Source organism: Zingiber officinale, chromosome 8A (genome assembly GCF_018446385.1).
Source record: "Zingiber officinale cultivar Zhangliang chromosome 8A, Zo_v1.1, whole genome shotgun sequence".
NCBI classification, from domain to species: Eukaryota; Viridiplantae; Streptophyta; class Magnoliopsida; order Zingiberales; family Zingiberaceae; genus Zingiber; species Zingiber officinale.
Genome location: NC_056000.1, coordinates 40,158,479 through 40,178,574, shown reverse-complemented (window position 1 = coordinate 40,178,574; position 20,096 = coordinate 40,158,479). Strand labels below are relative to the sequence as shown.

The 20,096-nt window shown below is 37.4% G+C and overlaps 1 long non-coding RNA gene across 1 annotated transcript; it reads right to left on the bottom strand.

The window, feature by feature from the left end:
* Positions 1-19,862: 19,862 nt before the first annotated feature.
* LOC122009852 lies at positions 19,863-20,096 on the bottom strand. The gene is made up of 2 exons (XR_006119673.1): positions 20,023-20,096; positions 19,863-19,955 (listed from the first exon to the last, which is right to left on the bottom strand). It is a non-coding gene; the product is annotated as an uncharacterized LOC122009852 (long non-coding RNA).

Here is a 20,096-nt window from a genome sequence, read left to right as displayed (position 1 = left end):
GACTTAACATACTTCTCCCTCTTTGATCACATAAAAAAATTGGGATTCCTAAACAAGTCTAAGGTGAAAATTTTAACTTTGTTAAAAAATTTCTAAGTAATAAAATTTTAAATACTTTCTTAACATAAATCAAAGTTTTCAAAAAAATGTTAAGGATCTGCAAAAAAAAAAAAATCATAAGTAAAAAAAATTCTAAGGCAAATTGCAATAGAAAAAAATTTTCAAAGTTTTTGAAACCATAATTTTTAAGTTTAAAAAAAAATTAAGTTAAAAATTTAAAAAAAAATTAAGTAAAAACTTAAAAATAATTTTTATGCAATGGAAAACTTTTAAAATTTCTAAGTTAAAAACATAAGAAGAAATTTTTTTTTCTAATTTCCAAAAATAATAATTTTTTTTTTCAAAAATGAATATTTTTGAAAATATTTTCTAAAACAAATTGAATAACCCTTTAAAATATTTTTTTAATGCTTTTTCAGTTAGTCCATTAAATTCTTATTTGGATACTTGGCTTACAGTTAATTGCGAGGTACTAGGCCTTCTTGGTTATTGGAGCAACAATCACTTTCTTAGACAAAGCCGCATAAAGAAATTAAATGTTTAATTTTCTGCTGAAAATGCCAAGTCTAATTTTAATTTTTAAGTTAAACAAGTTTTTGGAACCCAATAGAGGTTCCTTCTTATAGGGTTAATCAAATATTTTCTAGGTATATAGGCTTTTGATATTTTTCTGATTTGATTTTGGTGAAACCTATAGTATCAGTTTAATCCTCTATAATTTTTAAAAGCAGAAATATTTGAACCGTTAGACTTTCTCAATCTTTCTATTTCTTCTTTTAATTTCTCATTTTCAAGTTTCAATTTATCAAAATCCTCTATTAGACATGATTTTGCCAAAATTCTTTTTGTTTCTAAAATTTATTTTTTAATTTGGTATTTTTATTTTCTAATTTATACATGGATTTTGTCATAGCCTTAATACCAAAGTAAAGCTGATCAGGAGATCAGAGGCATACCTCACTTACCATATTAGACTTGAAGCCTGATTCTCCCCCTGCTTCACTGCATTCATCTGATGTCCCTCTCCTTTCATTGATGTTGTGTTCTGTTGTACTTTGCCCTTCATAGCTTGCCATCAGTACTATCCCGGCATATTCTTGAATCTCGAACTCAGATGATGAACTATATATCGTCCCAAGTTGCTTTTAGATTCTTGTGCTTCTTGGGTATCTTGACTTTGTCCTTCTTTAGTTCTGGGCAGTCTTCTTTTAAGTGTCCTTCCTTTTGACACTGGTAGCAACGCATCCTTCTTCTATTTCTTGGATTCTTTTTATTCTGCATTTCTTTAAATTTATTAGATCTAAAAAACTTTTTAAAGTTTCTTACCATATATGCTTCCTGATCCTCTTCTGAATCTGACTCGGGTTCATCCTTCTTGGTTACGTTTACTGCGATCATCTGGCTTGATTCCTTTGTTGTCCGTACACACCAGGTTTCATGTAATTCAAGAGTAGAAAACAATTATTCTAAAGTACTTACCTCTAGGTCTTTTGAAATATAGTAGGTGTCGACGATTGATGTCCATTCTGGAGTTCTGGGAAATGTATTGAGTGTATTGCGTAAGGTGTCCCGGTTTGTTACCGTTTCACCGAGGTTCTTGAGACTAGTAATCAATTCCTTTACCTTTGCGTGTAGATCGGCTACCTTCTCACCTTTTTCTAGACGGATGTTCGTCAGTCTGTTCCGAAGGATGTCTCTTCTTGCTAGCTTGGCTTCGGATGTTCCTTCATGGAGTTCCAGGAACTTCTCCCAGAGTTCTTTGGCCGACGAGTAGCTTCCGATGCGGTTGACTTCTTGAGGCGGCAACACGCTCATCAGATGATATTCCGCACGGTTGTTCGCTACGGAATCATTCTGCTCCTTCTTTGTCCACTGGCTCTCTTCTCTTTCTTTTCCATTCTGATTCGTCAGAGCTACAAAGCCATACTTTATAATTAACCAAATTTTGAAATTAGTTTTCAGGAGTACCTCCATACGACACTTCCCGTGTGTGAAGTCCCCCTCGAATTTTGGTGGAACAATGCTTGGTCCGGCCATCTCGTTGCTTCGATCGGCGGTTAGTCCTCCTGAAACGCCTTGCTCTGATACCACTTGTTGGTCCCTTTAGAGGCCGGTAAGAGGAGAGGGGTGAATTGCCCTTAAAAATAAATTACACCTTTCTCAGTTTTTCAACTTAATAATAAAACTTGTAACTTTAAATAAAAGAAACTAATTAAAAACAAACTCAGACATAGAAGGATTACTTGATTTGCAATCAGAGGATTGCTAATCCAAAGAAAGGATGACACATTATTTGATAATCTCCTCTGGGCGGAGTAGCCTCTTACAGCGTTGACAACACAAAAGAATAGTAAAGCACAGAGAAAATGGATTACAAGTTGATTGAATAATCTGTGCAGATCAGTGTTATATTTATAGCACTGGTCGGGGTGCCCCGAAGGCTTCCGGGCACCCTGGGGGGGGATAAAAATTTATCCCCCAACGTTCAGATCGAGTTTGACTCGATCCGGTCAAAAACTTCGGTCCAGGCGCCCGGAAGGGTTCCGGGCGCCCTGGGCTGTTCCGGGCGCCTGGAATGGTTCCGAGCGCCCGGAGCCCTAAGGTCAACAAAAGTTGACTTTCTTCGTCTGGGACCGCTACTCCGGTTCAGCTCGTCTCGGTTCAGGTCTTCAACTCCGGCTCCGCTAGCTTGGGTGATCTCAGCCTTCCGGAATAGGGCTCACCCGAACCCAAGTTTCGGCCTTCTCCTCGAGCAACCTTCCTTCTCGGTTTCTCGTCCACTGGTGTACTCTTCCGCGGTCACCTCGTCCCTCGAACGCACCGACCTCGTCGGCTCTCTCCTCGTGTCGTCCTTCTCATTAGCCGCGTCTTCCGCTCGACTTTGTGTGTTCCTAAACTCCTGCACACTTAGACACAAGGGTTAGACAAAACAGGATCTAACTTAACTTGTTTGATCACATCAAAATACCCTGGGGTTCCAACAGTTACATTTTCGAAGTCTCAAAGACTTCACATGTCCATGAAATGACTCTTTAGTCAATGACTTAGTAAAAGGATCAGCAAGCATATTTCGTGTAGGGATGTACTCAAGAATCACCTTTTTCTTGTCAACAATATCCCTTACAAAATTATACTTAATTTCTATATGCTTGCCTTTGCTGTGATATTTGGGATCCTTGGAAAAAGCTACCGTAGCTTGACTGTCACAGTACACAGTAACAGGACTCCCACTATCCTCAGCAATCTTCAAATGCTTCAGGAACCTTCTTAGCCAGACAGCCTCTAGCACAGCCGCTACACAAGCCACATACTCAGCTTTCATTGTCGACAAGGATACACAAGCCTGTTTCTTGCTATTCCATGAGATGGCGCCACCATTCAGCAAGAAGACATAGCCAGATGTGGATTTTCTGTCATCAAGGTCCCCTGCCCAATCTACATTTGAGTAGCCACTTAGGCTCATATCCGATCCTTGAAAGCAAAGACAATAATCCGCTGTTCCTTTGAGATATCTGAATATCCTCTTCACCGCTTTCCAGTGTCTCGATCCTGGGTTTGACTGGAAACGACTAACTAAGCCAACAACATAGCTTATATCAAGATGAGTACACAACATAGTGTACATCAAACTACCAATTGCACTGGCATATGATTTTTTCTTCATCTCGGCTATTTCCTCAGGAGTCTTGGGATACATACTTTTGCTCATGACAGTACCTTTCACTATATGCGTCTGTTCAATGTTGCAATCTAACATATTGAAGTGTTGCTGCATCTTAGTGATATAAGCTTCTTGAGACAAACCCAAAAGCCCCTTTGATCGGTCTCTAACGATCTTTACTCCTAAGATGTACTCTGCTTGTCCCATATCTATTATGTCAAATTATGATGAAATCCAACTCTTGACTTCTATCACACACTTTATGTCGCTTCCAGCTATTAGCATATTATCAACATATAATGATAAAATGATAAACTTTCCTTTTTTTCCTTTCTTAGGTAAACACAATGATCCTCATTGATCATTTCAAAACCATAATATAATATTACTTCATTAAATCTTATGTTCCATTATCTTGACGCTTGCTTTAGCCCATATATAGACTTCCGAAGTCTACATACTATTTTCTCTTGGCTGTAGCAACATACCCTTCTGCTTGTACCATATAGATTTCTTCGTCAAGATTACCATTAAGGAAAGCCGTTTTTACATCCATATGATGTAATTCTATGTCATATTGTTCTACTTTAGCTAGGATGTCATATATTGACACAAACTTCACAACTGGAGAGAATGTCTCTTCAAAGTCAATACATTCCATTTGGGTATATCCTTTTGCAACTAATCGAGCTTTGTATCGATTAATCGATCCATCTGCTTTCCTCTTTACTTTGAGAATCCACTTATTCCCAATAGCCCTTCGGCCCGGAGGAAGATCGACTAAATCCGAAACTTAATTCTTTCTCATTGATTCCATTTCTTCATCCATTGTAATTTTCCATTCTTTTCTAACTGAGCTTCTCAAAGCTTCTTCAACTGTTCGAGGTTCCTCATCATCAACTGGGAGAACCATCAATGCCTCATTCTCAATATCAAACCTTCTCCGAGGAATAATCTGACGACTACTTCTTTGAAGGTTAGATTGTTGAGAAATTGACTCATTCAGTGGTAAATTACTCCCACTCAGTTGATTATATTCAAGCATCTCCTGATCTGTTGATAATGGAACATTATCCTTCTCCTCTATCTCATATAGAGGAATTGTCTAATCAACTTCACCTCGTGTTGGGAACTCAGTTTCAAGAAAAGTAGCATCTCTTGACTCTATTTCAGAGATGGTTCCATCTTGTCGCTCACCAATAAAAACATAACTCTTAGAAGTCTCAGAGTACCTTATAAAGATACACTTCTTACCTCTGGTCCTAATTTTCCATGTTCGTGAGTCTTATCATGAACGTAGGTACCTGACCCCCAAGGTCTCAAATTACTCAAATCCGACTTTCTGCCTGTCCAACGTTTATGTGGGATAGATGGAACTGACTTTGAAGGCACTTTGTTAAGTATATAGGCTGCAACTAATAATGCATCTCCCCAATAGGAGATTGGCAAATTAGTCTGCACCATCATAGACCTAACCATTTCAAGAAGAGTCATATTTCTTTTTTCAGCAACCTCATTTTGCTGTGGAGTTCTAGGGATAGTTAGCTGTCTAATAATCTCTTTCTCATTACACATTGTCTTGAACTGATCAGACAAATATTCACCTCTACGGTCAGTGCGCAAGGTTTTAACCTTACGTTCCAATTGATTCTCAACTTCGTTCAAGTAACGAATAAAGCAATCCAATGCTTCAGATTTGTGAGAAATCAAATATGCATGACCAAAACATGTGAAGTCATCAATAAATGTAATGAAATAAGAACTCTCATTTCTAGCCTTCATATTCATCGGACCACAAATATTCGAATGAATTAATTGCAATGGTGATTCAACCCTAATAGTCTTACCAAATGGTTTCCTAGTCATCTTTCCAACAAGACAATGCTCACATATAGACAAGTTAATCTTAGCATGAGTGCCTAAGAGGCCCTCCTTAGCTAATCTATTCATTCGTTCTTGTCTTATATGTCCCAATCTAGCATGCCAAATTTCATCATTAACATCAGCATTATTAGTAAGAGTAATGTTTGAAAAACAACCATCATTATTATTTGGTTCTACATCAAGAACTATAAAACCATTTGTTACAAAATCATACCCAATTAACACAGAGTTAATTCGAAGTTCCACACAACGGCTATAAAAATTTACATTGTAACCTAAATCAAGAAGACAAATAACGAAAATCAGATTCCGTCGAATCTCAGGAGCATACAGGACATCATGTAGAAACAAGATGCCTCCACCACGTAGGTTGAGCTTGCAAGTGTCAATTCCTTTGACTTTAATTCTTACATTGTTTCCTACATATATCCATTTGTTGCCAGTTGGTAACCGATAGTACTCCACATATGTAGCTCGATCACGTGCTACGTGGTTCGTTGTTCCTGAATCTACAATCCACAAAGGATATGAATCAACTAACAATACTGTACTTGCAACAAATTGCTCGTGGAAAGAAGACAAAGTTGGATCTACCTTTATAGGCTCAGCACACTCCCGAGCAAAATGGCCCTTCTTGCCATAGTTGAAGCAAGTCAACTTGCTCATAGGTCTTTGTCCATATCTCTTTTCTTTCTTCTTGATTTGGTTTTTAATATCAACAACACTAGCCTCCTTTCCTTTTCCCTTTCCTTTCTTAAACCATCTTTTCTTATTCTTGAAACCAGAACCTTCGGCTACAAAAGTTTGACCAAAAATCCTTGCGAATTCAATCCTCTCCGCCTCAAGTTCACTGTAACACCCCACCCTCCTCACTACTAGTCTGTGAGGGCGGAGCGCTACTGGACTACTAACTTATCTTAACTAATGTTGCTCACATGAAAATATAAGTATGTAACAGCGGAAAACATAAATAACTCATCTATACATACTGCTCAGGCTTATCTAATAGCAAAAGAAACAAAACATATATTAATCTGATCATGCATGCAACAATAATACAACTCTATTAACGGAACTAATGTTCATAGCAATTAAAAGGAAGAGTTCTAAAACATAAAATATTCAATACAAAATCTTAATGAACTTTAAACTAATTCCCAAGGCTTCCATAGTCCAAACATCACACATCCATCCGCACCTCCTTGTCATCTTCCTTTGCTATAGCTTTTCCTTTCCTTTATCTGCAGTAAGAGGAAAATACAACTATAAGCAAAATTACTTAGTAAGCGCTATCTAACTCACAAAACTCGAATATGCATGTGAATAATAATAAATCTAAACTGAATGCTTTAAAGGAAATACTAAACATGCTCATCTGATAATAGAGGAATCAAACATACTGAAATGCTAAACATGTAAAGCTGCTCATGCTCATCTAACAACAGTATGAAAATCTAAACAACATGCTAGCATATCAAAAACTAAACTTGTTGAACTTTAAACTTATGTGAAGCTTATTTCACTTGTTTAAAATCTTATACTTTTATACTTCAAAATAATAATCAATTCTTTCTTGGGCCCAGGCATAGTACCATTGTGCGCTCCCTAGTAAAACTGAGGTAGCTAGCCACCAGTCCTACAAGGGTAAAGACCTTGGTCTTACCAGGGCCGAGACATCGGAAACGGTTACCTGGATTTATTTAACGACAACCTCGGAAGTCGGGTACTACCCTTTTCAAATAAAATACCTTTTATCTTTTCTTACTTATAATATAAATAATGCCTTGGCATCTCTTCAAGCACTAGGTGTGCTGCTGATCCTCAATTGTTGGAATTTGGGACCAGAAATTAAGACCTTGGCCTTTCTTTGCTTACAATTACTCATAAATGTTTATATACCAAAAATTCGGAGCAAGATAAGAAACTATTCTTATAACAATTGACTCTAAATACAAGAGATATCAAACTGAAGCCTACAACTGAGATATCAAACACTGCATGTTTATAAATAAAATCGTTCATGCATATTGAGATAACAAGGAACTTAATTCTGTATGCTTATTTGGATAGTAGCAAGGAAGCATATCTAAACCTCATGCTAGAATAAGAAACTCAAATCTGTATCCTAGAATGAATGTAACAAGGAAGCATATCTAAACTCATGCTAGAATAAGGAAACTCAAATCTGTATCCTAGAATGAATGGTAGCAAGAAAGCACATCTAAACCTCATGCTCAAATTTAACAAAAGAAATTCTGAAATTGAAACTACACTACACAACCAACGGATCAAAACTGCAATCCGAACACTTCCAGATATCCATGCTATTTCAAACCACAAACCGAGATTTGCAAGGCTACCCAACCAATGGCTCAGAATTGAAATCCGAAATCTTTAAACATGCTTCAACAGAATTGCAAGGAAGAAAGTAAAATCTCGGATCTATTCTAATAATCCCTAAAAATCACAATTCTCTACAACCAAAATCCGAAAGCCAAAAGAAACTATTCCTCCTGTTCAGTGGCACGACAGGAAACCAAAAGAAACGAAATACTCCACATACTTAACTTTTCATGTTCTTTCTTTCAAAACTCACGGCAGAAACTTCAATTAAACCACTGCTCCTTACAACAAGCTTCAGAAATACAAGGAACTAACATGAATTCGAAACTACTCCTACCGCAGGTGAGAAAGCACTTACATCGTTCTTGGACTTACAACCGAAGAAGAAGGACTTCTAGGGTTTCGGAAGGCTTGAGATCTTGGCCTCTTCTTCGTGCTCACGGGTCCTCCTCGACGAGAGGATCGTGATGGCGTGGAAGACTCTCGGATTTGGGTCCTTGGCCGCCCGCCGGAGACAAGACTCTAACCTCATCTTCGTTTCCGCCCGAGAGGAGCCGCCGCGCGCACGAGAGGAAGAAGGGAAAAGAATTTAGGTCACGGGCAAATAATCTCCTTCTCCTCTTAACTTATCCCTTTTTAATACCTAGGGTTTTCTGTTACGTACCACTGCTTAAATTAATTTCTCCCGATATTTGCTCAGCACGACCCGCTTGGGCGCTTGGCCATTGCGCTTCGCTTAAGTCTTGGACCGGGTCGGAGGTCGCAAGTTCGAATCTCGGCCGAAACTCTTTTAGACTTAATATTTTCTATTTTCTATTACTGCTTAAGTTTATTTCGCTATATATTTAATCAGCACGGCCCTGCTGGGTTCCTGGTCATCCGAGACAACTTAAGGCTTTGCTTAACCGGAGATCTCCGGTTCGAACCTCAGCTCAACCTCTTTATTTTTGCAACTTGTTTCTTTTGGTAAAAATACCAAACGAACTCCAAAAATTACATAAAAATACTCTAAAAATTTCTAAAAATCTCTAGAATATTTCTAAAGCATCTCTAAATATTTTTAATTACTATTAGGACTTGCAACGAGGAAATTTGGGTTGTTACATTCAACATGGCGTGAGACATCGGTGAAAGTCTTGATATTCTCACTATGGGTCAGATTCTATTTCATCGTTTCTCAAGAATCAGGAAGAGAACGGATAACTACCTGAACCAGTTGTTCATCGGTCAACGCATAACCAGCAGTCTTAAGCTCTCGAATCATGTTACCTATCTCCCTGAGATGTTGGGCCATGGTTGTTGGTTAGTCCTAGGAAAACGTACCGGTTCCACTGTATAAAAATTTTTGTACAAGTATCGAATCTTTCCTTAAATAACCTATTGTGTTCTTTAAAGTTAAATTAGGAATCGCAGACGGAACTTAACATCATTGATTCCAAATTTAACTTATTTGTTCTTAATGGTTTAGATTTGAATCGCAAGTGGAACTTAACACTATTTATTCGAATTCATCTATGTTATTAATTTAGTTAAATATTAATTTCCAAAATTGGCTTCCAGGACTGCATGGCAAGGCACATGGCCTTCTTGGATATGGGAGCAACCACCACCGCCTAGACAAAGCCTTTTAAGGAAAGCTAATATTTAATTTCCTTAAATAACTCTAGGTTAACCAAAAAGAATAATTGAATCACAAATTCAAAAAAGAAGAAAACACAAACTTGAAAAATAAATTCGATAAACTAGATCTAATTGCCTCTTGTATTTAGAATTCTTACTAAGCAAATAACTAGTATGATGCGGAAGAAAACTACAAGTTATACCTTCTCTTTGTAAGCTAATGACCTCAAGATCTTCTGCCGTATTCCTCGCCTCGCCTTGGACGTCGTGTGGGCGACAATCCTCCAAGATGAACACCACCCAAAAGCTTCTTCCTCTTCTTCTAAAATCCGGCCACCACCACCACCAAGGAGAAGAGAGCAAAAGGAAAAAGAGAAGGGAGAGAGAGGGTCGGCCACTTGAGGTTCTCCAAGAAAGAGAATAAGAATTGTTGTGTCTCATGAAACCTCTCCACCTCTTCTTTTATATTAATTGCCCAAGGCAAATAAGGGAAGAATTTTTATAAAAATTAAAATCTTCCTCTAGCTTTTCCTTTTCCTTTTTATTTTTCCTTTTTTTCCCTCTTGATTGAATCAATCACCAAATCAATTAGATGATGATTTTTTTTAATAATTGGTCGACCCTTTGCTTGGGCTCCAAGCAAGGTGGCTGCCCACCACATCAAGAATAAGGAAATATATTTTTTAAAATTTTACAAGAAGAAATCCTCTTATAAAATTTACAAGCTCTCTTTCCTAAAGTATGAGTTAAAAAAAGGAAAGTTCTAAAAATTAAAACCATGTTTTAAAATTTAAAACTTCTCTTATAAAATTTCCTTTTTTAACATGGTAATAGAAAATTTAAATTTTAAAACTTATCCTCCTTTTTTCTTAAACCATGAGGATGGTTAAAAAAGAAAAGTTTTAAAACCTTTAAAACTCTCTATTAAAACATGTGGCCTAATTCAAATAATGAAAGTTTTAAAAATTAAAATCTCTCTTTTAAAACTTATAGTTTTCTACAAAGAGAAGATTTTAAAAATTCAAAACAACCCTTCCTTTTTGAATTATTGTGGTCGGCCCCTTCATGCTTGGTCACCAAGCAAAGGGCCGGCCCCTATAGAAGAGGATGTGGTCGACCCTTGCTTGGTCACCAAGCATTGGACCGGCCCACTTCTTGGACACCAAGAAGAGCCTTACATTTGGATGGACTTGAGGCTATAATGAGGCTACGACAGGGACCTAGAGGAGAAATTAGTTTTGGCCTTCCGATGAGCTTGAGTATCCCATGTTCGCCCCGAACACACAACTCAAGTTCATCGATAATAACTCATTCCACTAGAGAGTTATTATCGCACTACCGCACCAATCCCAAATTACATTATGGGTTCTTTCTTATCATGAGTGTGTTAGTCTCCCTGTGGTTAAGATTATGAATGCCCACTAATTAAGTAAGTTACTGACAACTCACTTAGTTAATATCTAGCTCCAAGAGTAGTATCACTCAACTTCATTGTCATGTCAGACTAAGTCCACCTGCCGGGTTTAACATGGCAATCCTTATGAGCTCCTCTTGGGGACATTCTCAACCTAAATAACTAGGACACAGATTCCTTCTATAATCAACAACACACACTATAAGTAATATCATTTCCCAACTTATCGAGTATATTGATTTATCGAGCTAAACCTCACCCTTTGATAAATCAAAGAAATAAATATTAAATATATGTGCTTGTTATTATATTAGGATTAAGAGCACACACTTCCATAATAACTAAGGTCTAGTTCTTTTAATTAAGTTAGTACAAAAAGAACTTACCTAAAATGGTCCTGCTCAATACACTTAGAGTGTACTAGTGTAATTTATTAATCAAGATAAACTAATACTTAATTACACTACGATTATTCCGATGGTTTGTTCCTTTCCATCTTAGTCGTGAGCAACTATTTATAATTTATAAAGAACCGACAACATGATCTTCTGTGTGTGACACCACACACCATGTTGTCTACTATATAAATTAATTGAACAATTACATTTAACAAATAAATGTAGATATTGACCAATGTGATTCTTTTATTTCAAAAATAAATGTTTACAAAAGTTAGGCTTTTAGTATACACTCCAACAATCTCCCACTTATACTAAAAGACTAAGCTGCCATATCTGTTGTCATACATCTGATTCTCATCCCCTCCACATGCCGATCAAAAGCTTTTGCCGGAAGGGCCTTAGTGAAAGGATCTGCCAGGTTATCTGCTGATGCAATCTCGGCGACGACAACTTCTCCTCGCTTGACGATGTCTCGTATCAGGTGGTACTTGCGCTCTATATGTTTACTTGCCTTATGGGCTCGCGGTTCCTTCGAGTTTGCAACTGCACCGCTATTATCACAATAAATTGTGATGATCTTGGGCAAACCAGGAATCACATCTAAGTCCATTAGAAAGTTCCTGAGCCATACAACTTCTTTGGCTGCCTCAGAGGCTGCCACATACTCAGCTTCCATGGTTGAGTCCGAGACTCATTTCTGCTTAACACTCCTCCATGCAATGGCTCCACCTCCTAGAGTAAACACATAGCCTGACGTAGACTTACTATTGTCCCTATCTGATTGGAAATCTGAATCCGTGTAACCCACAGGGAGCAAATCATCTGCTTGGTAGACTAGCATATAATCTCTAGTCCTTTTCAGGTACTTTAATATATGCTTCACAGCAGTCCAATGTTCTTGTCCAGGGTTACTCTGATATCTGCTAACCATGCCTACGGTAAAACAAATATCAGGTCTCGTACACAGCATTGCATACATAAGACTTCGTACAGCCGAAGCATAAGGAACTGCCTTCATGTCCTCTATCTCCTTTGATGTCTTCGGAGACATCTCTTTAGATAAGGCTACTCCATGCCTAAAAGGTAAGAAACATTTCTAGGAGTTTTGCATGCTAAAACGAGCAAGGATTGTATCTATATATAAAGCTTGGGATATGCACAACATTCTTTTCTTGCGATCCCTTATAACTTTGATCTCAAGAATGTGTGCACATTCTCCTAAGTCCTTCATATCAAATTGTTTGGACAACCATACCCTTACATCCGATAATACCTTGACATTGTTGCCAATTAACAAAATATTATCTACGTATAGTACAAGAAATACCACCACATTTCCGTTACACTTCTTGTATACACAAGACTCATCCGGACACTGAATAAATCCATATGATTGGATTACTTCATTAAACCGGATGTTCCAAGATCTTGAAACTTGCTTCAGTCCATAAATGGACCGATTGAGCTTGCACACTAGATGCTCTTTGTCTTTTTCAATGAATCCCTCTGGTTGCTTCATATGGATGTTTTCTTCAAGACTTCCGTTAAGGAATACTGTCTTGACATCTATTTGCCAAATCTCATAATCCATATGAGCGGCAATGGATAAGAGTATCCGGATAGATTTAAGCATGGCTACCGGTGAAAAAGTCTCTTCATAAATGATTCCCTCTTTCTGAGTATACCCTTTTGCAACAAGCTTTGCTTTAAAGGTTTCTACCTTCCCGTCTGTCCCTCTTTTCCTTTTATAGATCCACTTGCATCCAACGGCTTTTACACCATCAGGTGGTTCTACAAGCTCCCAGACCTTATTAGAATACATAGACTTTATTTCAGAATTCATTGTCTTTTGCCAAGATACTGCATCTATATCTTGGAGTGCTTCGTCATATGTCCGGGGATCAGGTTCATGTTTACCCGGGATCAAGTCCGAAGACTCTCCCAAAAACATGAATCTCTCAGGTTGCCTTACAACCCTCCCACTACGACAAGGCGCTGTCTCTGGTTGTGTATCATGTGTGACACGTGTTGCAGTTTCTTGTGGTACTTCATCTTGTACTGTTGGTATTAAAGTAGACATGTCCTCTCTTATTTCTTCTAGAACTATTTCACTCATGGGCTTATGGTTCATTATATAATCTTCTTCTAAAAATCGAGCATTAGTGCTAACAATGATCTTCTGAATTTTAGGATTATAAAATAAACCACATTTCGTTCCCTTAGAATATCCCACAAACAGACAAACTTCTGTACGTGATTCCAACTTATCAGTATCTCCCTTCAGCATATGTGCTGGACTACCCCATATCCAGATATAATTCAGACTAGGCTTACGCCTATTCCATAATTCCATGGGAGTAGAAGGAACTGTTTTAGAAGGTACCATATTCAGAATGTACACTGCTGTTTCTAAAGCATATCCCCAGAACGAATTTGGTAATTCTGAATAACTCATCATCGATCTAACCATTTCCATAAGCGTCCTATTTCTTCATTCTGCCACACCATTCTGCTAGGGTGTACCAGGTGCAGACAATTGGGATTGAATCCCGACTTCTGATAAGTAATTCCTAAACTCTCCAAAGAGGTATTCGCCACCACGGTTAGACTGTAGTGTCTTGATACTTTTACCAAGACGTTTCTCCACATCAGCCCTATATTCTTTGAACTTGTCAAAGCATTCAGACTTGCGGCGCATCAGGTAAATGTATCCGTATCTTGAATAATCGTCTATAAAGGAGACGAAGTATTCATAACCACCTCTTGCCTGGATAGACATAGGACCACACAAATCAGAATGAACCAGTTCTAACGTATCTTTGGCTCTATACCCCTTGGCCTTAAAAGGTCTCTTGGTCATTTTTCCTTCCAAGCAGGATTCACATGTTGGAAAGTTTTCCAACTCTAATGAACCCAAGAGTCTATCGGCTACAAGCCTTTGAATCCTACTTAAGTTAATATGACCAAGTCTTAGATGCCAAAGATACGTTTGATTCATTTCCGAAGGTTCTTTTCTCTTATTAGAGTTAGAAGATATGTTATTAATTTCTATATTTTGCTTTGTGGGAGAAATTGGATTTAAAGTATATAAATTGCCAACCAATGCATCAAAACAGATAATCACCTTATTTCTCTTTATAACCATATTGTTACTAAATGAAACTGAATATCCATCCAAATACAGTTTAGAAACTGAAATTAAATTCTTTCTAAAACTGGGTACATAAAGATAATTTTTTAAAACCAAATTTCTATTCCTTTCAAAAGATAAGTAGACGCCTCCCACTGCAATAGTCGCCACCTTAGTAGCATTGCCCATGTAGACGGTTATCTCTCCTTCAAATAATCGTCGGGTTTCTTGGAACCCCTGCAAAGAATTATAGACATGATCAGTGGTTCCCGTATCTACACACCAGGTGCTGGTAGATAACACCGCTAAACATGTTTCAACTACTAGAGCATGAGATATACCTTTATTGTTCTGATTCCTACGAGGACAGTCCACCTTCCAATGTCCTGACTGCTTGCAAATGAAGCACTTAACCTTCGGCTTCTTCATTCCAACTTTTTGTCCAGTACCCTGAGGTTTATTTACCTTCTTTGCTGAAAAGACCTGTTTCTTCTTCTTCTTGCCTTTCGACTTAGAAGTAGAACCATTTTCAGCATAGTGAATCTGAGATCTTTGACGAAAAATACCTTCTGCTGCCTGTAGTTCTGTCAGAAGTTCGGCCAACATATACTCTCTTTTGTTCATGTTATAGTTCAAGCGGAACTGCTCAAAATTTCTGGGTAGCGTTTGGAGAATTATATCGACCTGAGTTTCCCCATCGATTTCTCCTCCAAGAACTTGTATTTTGTTTAGATAGGCCATCATTTTGAGGATATGATCCCTTACGGATGTCCCCTCAGACATGGTGACTGTCATTAGCTTTCTCATTGCCTCTTGCCTAGCAGTCCGACTCTGGTGCCCAAAGAGTTCTTTGAGATTATTCATTATATCATAAGCTGTTGGTAAATCTTGATGCTGATGTTGTAATACATTTGACATTGATGCCAAAATGTAACACCGTGCCATCTCATCAGCTTTTACCCATTTCTTATGATACTCAATCTCCTCTGGGGTAGAGTCACCATCAAGTGCATCAGGGCAAGCCTCAGTTAGTACAAACTTATAGCTTTCAGCAGTAAGAATAATGTCCAGGTTTCTTTTCCAATCAATATAGTTGGGACCAGTAAGTTTGTTCTCTTTCAGTATAATGGCCAGTGGGTTGAAAGTCATCCTAAGAATCACAAAAATAAACTTTGGTCAAGACTCTAAATTTAGAATAATATTGATTCCTCAAACAATACTATTTTAAATTAACCAACACCTCAAATCACCGTGAATATTGCATGTCACGTTAGTGTGGACGTATACAAATTCAACATTTGTAAGAGGAGGGTGAATTTTATTATCTTGTCATCCTAACTTTATGACAAATAAAATTAATAGTTGGTTTCACTTTGGTCACACAATACAATAGCAGTGACTCCGTTGGGGAGGATACTATTGAATGCGTCTAAGTGTATATCATTATTTGATACTAAGTCCATTAAATATGATTGTGCCCCTTAAGTTGGAGAAGATCACACGCTCCTAAATAATTTCCTATAACCATCCATTAAGGAAATTTGATCTAGTGATCCGCAACAAACCCATCCGTTGTGGAGGGAGACATTCAGAGCCAACACGCAACCTTGTTGCATCACTTACAAACCAGTAATGGAGACCATGGGATTTATTAAAATCCCTCTCCCACTTAGTTATTTAAAAATGAGGATTTTAACTTATGCTAGCATACATCACATGCACATAAATATCACAGTAAATAAAAGCAATAAATTTGAAAATTAATTTTCCAACTATTATGACCTTTTCCTTCACTGTCTTCAGTATACTCCAACCCTAGCTGTTACCATCTTTAGCCACCGCCATCGGGTCGAGTTGTCGCATCTATCTTGCTTCTTATTCCGCTGTGCCTCTGGTCCTCCAATAGCACCACGCCTCGCAAAGATACGATCCGCGACAAATATAGAATTTTACAAATATCGATCCTATATTCCATAAAGGAATGTACATGTATTCTAGATCGAACAAAAAATAAAATTCTAAAAATAATACAACTCTTGCTATATTTGATACATACAATAATGCACACAAAATAATGCTCTTGACATATCCAAGGGTCCAAACACACACAATATCTAAATGTCATAATAGTTGGAACCTGCAACCAAAGAGTTAGCACATCCTACTAGTATCATGCCTAAATTATGTATGACATGTGCATAACCTATTTGAATTCTAAACACACAGAGGTAAACCGTAGCTCTAATACCAATTGTTGGTTAATCCTAGGAAAATGTACCGGTTCAACTGTACAAAAAATTTTGTACAAGTGTCGAACCTTTCCTTAAATAACCTATTGTGTTCTTTAGAAGTTGAATTAGGAATCATAGACGGAACTTAACATCATTGATTCCAAATTTAACTTATATGTTCTTAATGGTTTAGATTTGAATCGCAAGCGGAACTTAACACTATTGATTCAAATCCACCTATGTTATTAATTCCATTAAATATTAATTTTCAAAATTGGCTTCCAGGACTGCATGACGAGACACATGACCTTCTTGGATATAGGAGCAACCGCCACCGCCTAGACAAAGCCTTTTAAGGAAAGCTAATATTTAATTTCCTTAAATAACTCTAGGTTAACCAAAAAGAACAATCGAATCACAAATTCGAAAAAGAAGAAAACACAAACTCGAAAAATAAATTCGATAAACTAGATCTAATTGCCTCTTGTATTTAGAATTCTTACAAAGAAAATAACTAGTATGATGCGGAAGAAAACTACTAGTTATATCTTCTCTCTGTAAGCTAATGACCTCAAGATCTTCTGCTGTATTCCTCGCCTCGCCTTGGACGTCGTGTGGGCGACGATCCTCTAAGATGAACACCACCCAAAAGCTTCTTCTTCTTCTTCTAAAATCCGGCCACCACCACCACCAAGGAGAAGAGAGCAAAAGGGAAAAGAGAAGGGAGAGAGAGGGTCGACCACTTGAGGTTCTCCAAGCAAAAGAATAAGAATTGTTGTGTCTCATGAAGCCTCTCCACCTCTTCTTTTATATTAATTGCTCAAGGCAAATAAGGGAAGAATTTTTATAAAAATTAAAATCTTCCTCTAGCTTTTCCTTTTCCTTTTTATTTTTCCTTTTTTTTCCCTCTTGATTGAATCAATCACCAAATCAATTAGATGATGATTTTTTTTTAATAATTGGTCAGCCCTTTGCTTAGGCTCCAAGCAAGGTGGCCGGCCACCACATCAAGAATAAGGAAATATATTTTTTAAAATTTTACAAGAAGAAATCCTCTTATAAAATTTACAAGCTCTCTTTCCTAAAGTAGGAGTTAAAAAAAGGAAAGTTCTAACACTACAAAAAAATTCAGCATTAGAGACGGAAAATTCCGTCGCTATTCCGTCGCTAAACTAGTTTAGCGACTGATTAGCGACGGAATCATTGCGTCGATACAAATTGTGTCGCTGGCTGTATTTAGAGACGGAATATAAATTCCGTCGCTAATTAGAGACGGAATATATATTCCGTCTCTAACTTTAGCGACGGAATATATATTCCGTCTCTAAAAATTAGAGACGGGAATTTAATCATCAGTCACTAACAATAAAATCCTCTCTCTGATTTGATTAAAATTACGTCTCTAATTAGAGACGAAACATTTACGTTCCGTCTCTAATTAGAGACGGAACGTAAATATTCCGTCTCTAATTAGAGACGGAACTTAAATATTCCGTCGCAAGGCATCGACATTTCAAACAATTTCAGGGCAATCAGCGACGGAATATTAAAGTTCCGTCGCTAGATATCGTTATAACAGTATTTTCCATGGTGAAATTAGAGACGGAATTTTAAAATTCCGTCTCTAATACCTGGAGATTTCAGCAGCACATTTCTGTTCCAGCAGTCATCCTTGTTTACATTTTATAATAATCTAAACCATCACATACAAACAACACAAAACTCACCAAATAACAATACATTCATACAAAAAACTTTATCCAAGCACAAAACAATAATCCAAGCACAAAACTTAAACTAAACATCCAATCAAAAAACATAGATAAATATCCAAACATCTCCAACCATAAACACTTGATTGTATAGTACTACAACATCTGAAATTTAAAATCACAATACAACACCATCTAGTAAAGAAAATCCAATCCTAAGCTAGCAAGTAGTAATCAATCCTGCAAAAATGTTAATATGATAGATTACTAATAAAACAAAGAATAAACTAATTCACAATTATGAGTAACATATTAAATTTAATATTATGAATTTATTTTACATACCTGAAAGCTAATTTGGTTATATGATGATGGTGTTGTATAGGCATCAACGTTCCTGAAAAGATATAATACAATGTTAGACATAGTTTCATTAGTGAAAAAAAAAACTTAAAAAGTTAAACATTAAGATACCTATCACAATCTATGGATCAGGAGGATTATTAGGGTCTTGAGTCTCCTGAGAGGCAAAACGATGCGGCGTTGCACTCATTTGATCCAAGAAGGCCTGCATATCCCGCCCAATTTTCTCAAGATCCAATCGGGATTGCCGCTCTACTCGAAATTCAGCCTCCAAGGTCGAGAGTCGAGTCTTCAAATCTGCGTTTTCCTGTTCTAAGACGTCTACTCTAGCAGATGATTCGGATGCACTCGATGATGTGCTAGGACGACCCCTGGCCCTAGGAGTCATCGCTTGATCATATACAACTCTCGCCTGAGCCCCAAGACCATATAGGGTGGAGGTCTTTTTCCTTCTACCAACCACATCATAATAAATTTCATTTATCTGGTCAGTGGATAGAGTCTGCTCCTCACCTCCCTCTAAACTAGGCTGAGATGCCTGTGCAACCCTAATAGCAATTTCTTCCTATTTACATTAAAAAAAAGTATTGTCAGATATTTACTAAAATGATAGATAATCATTGTTAATAGTTATATATATTCAAGTGTAGAATCTTACGTCTAATGCCGATGATCGACGATCTATAAAGTTGTCATCTTTTGACTTGTGTGTCTTGGTAAATATCTCCCAACAAGTAGGAGGTCGCTGTAGATCATGTTCCTGAATATTAAAGAATGTATATAATTCCATTGATATAGTCTAGGTACAAAACTCTTATAGAATTTTAAAATTGGAAACTAACCAAGTCTAAGGCATGCTCGACGATCGATCGGGATCCAGCGGTATGTTTTGTTGCTCCGGTACTAGGGCCAGCCAGCTCACTCTTTCTATTGGCTCGAGCTTTCATTGCATTTTCCTGCCATCTGTCTGCAGCCCAAATGGCTCGCCATGCATCCCAAATGTTCTCAGCTACATAGGATGGTTTTATTCCCTTTTGTCTTGCTTTATATAGCATGTCTTTGTATAGTTTGGCACAAGCTGCGTTCCAGGTAGCATAAAATTCTGCCTCGTGCTCTGTCTCCCAAGTATATCTTTTCTGCAATAATACATTCACAAATTATTATAAAAAATATAACAAAATCATGATAATTAAATTGGCTTACCAAAAACTCATCGTAATAAAATTGCTTCATATCTGGGTCTACCCGCTTCCATGTAGTACCAGCGGGACTAAATC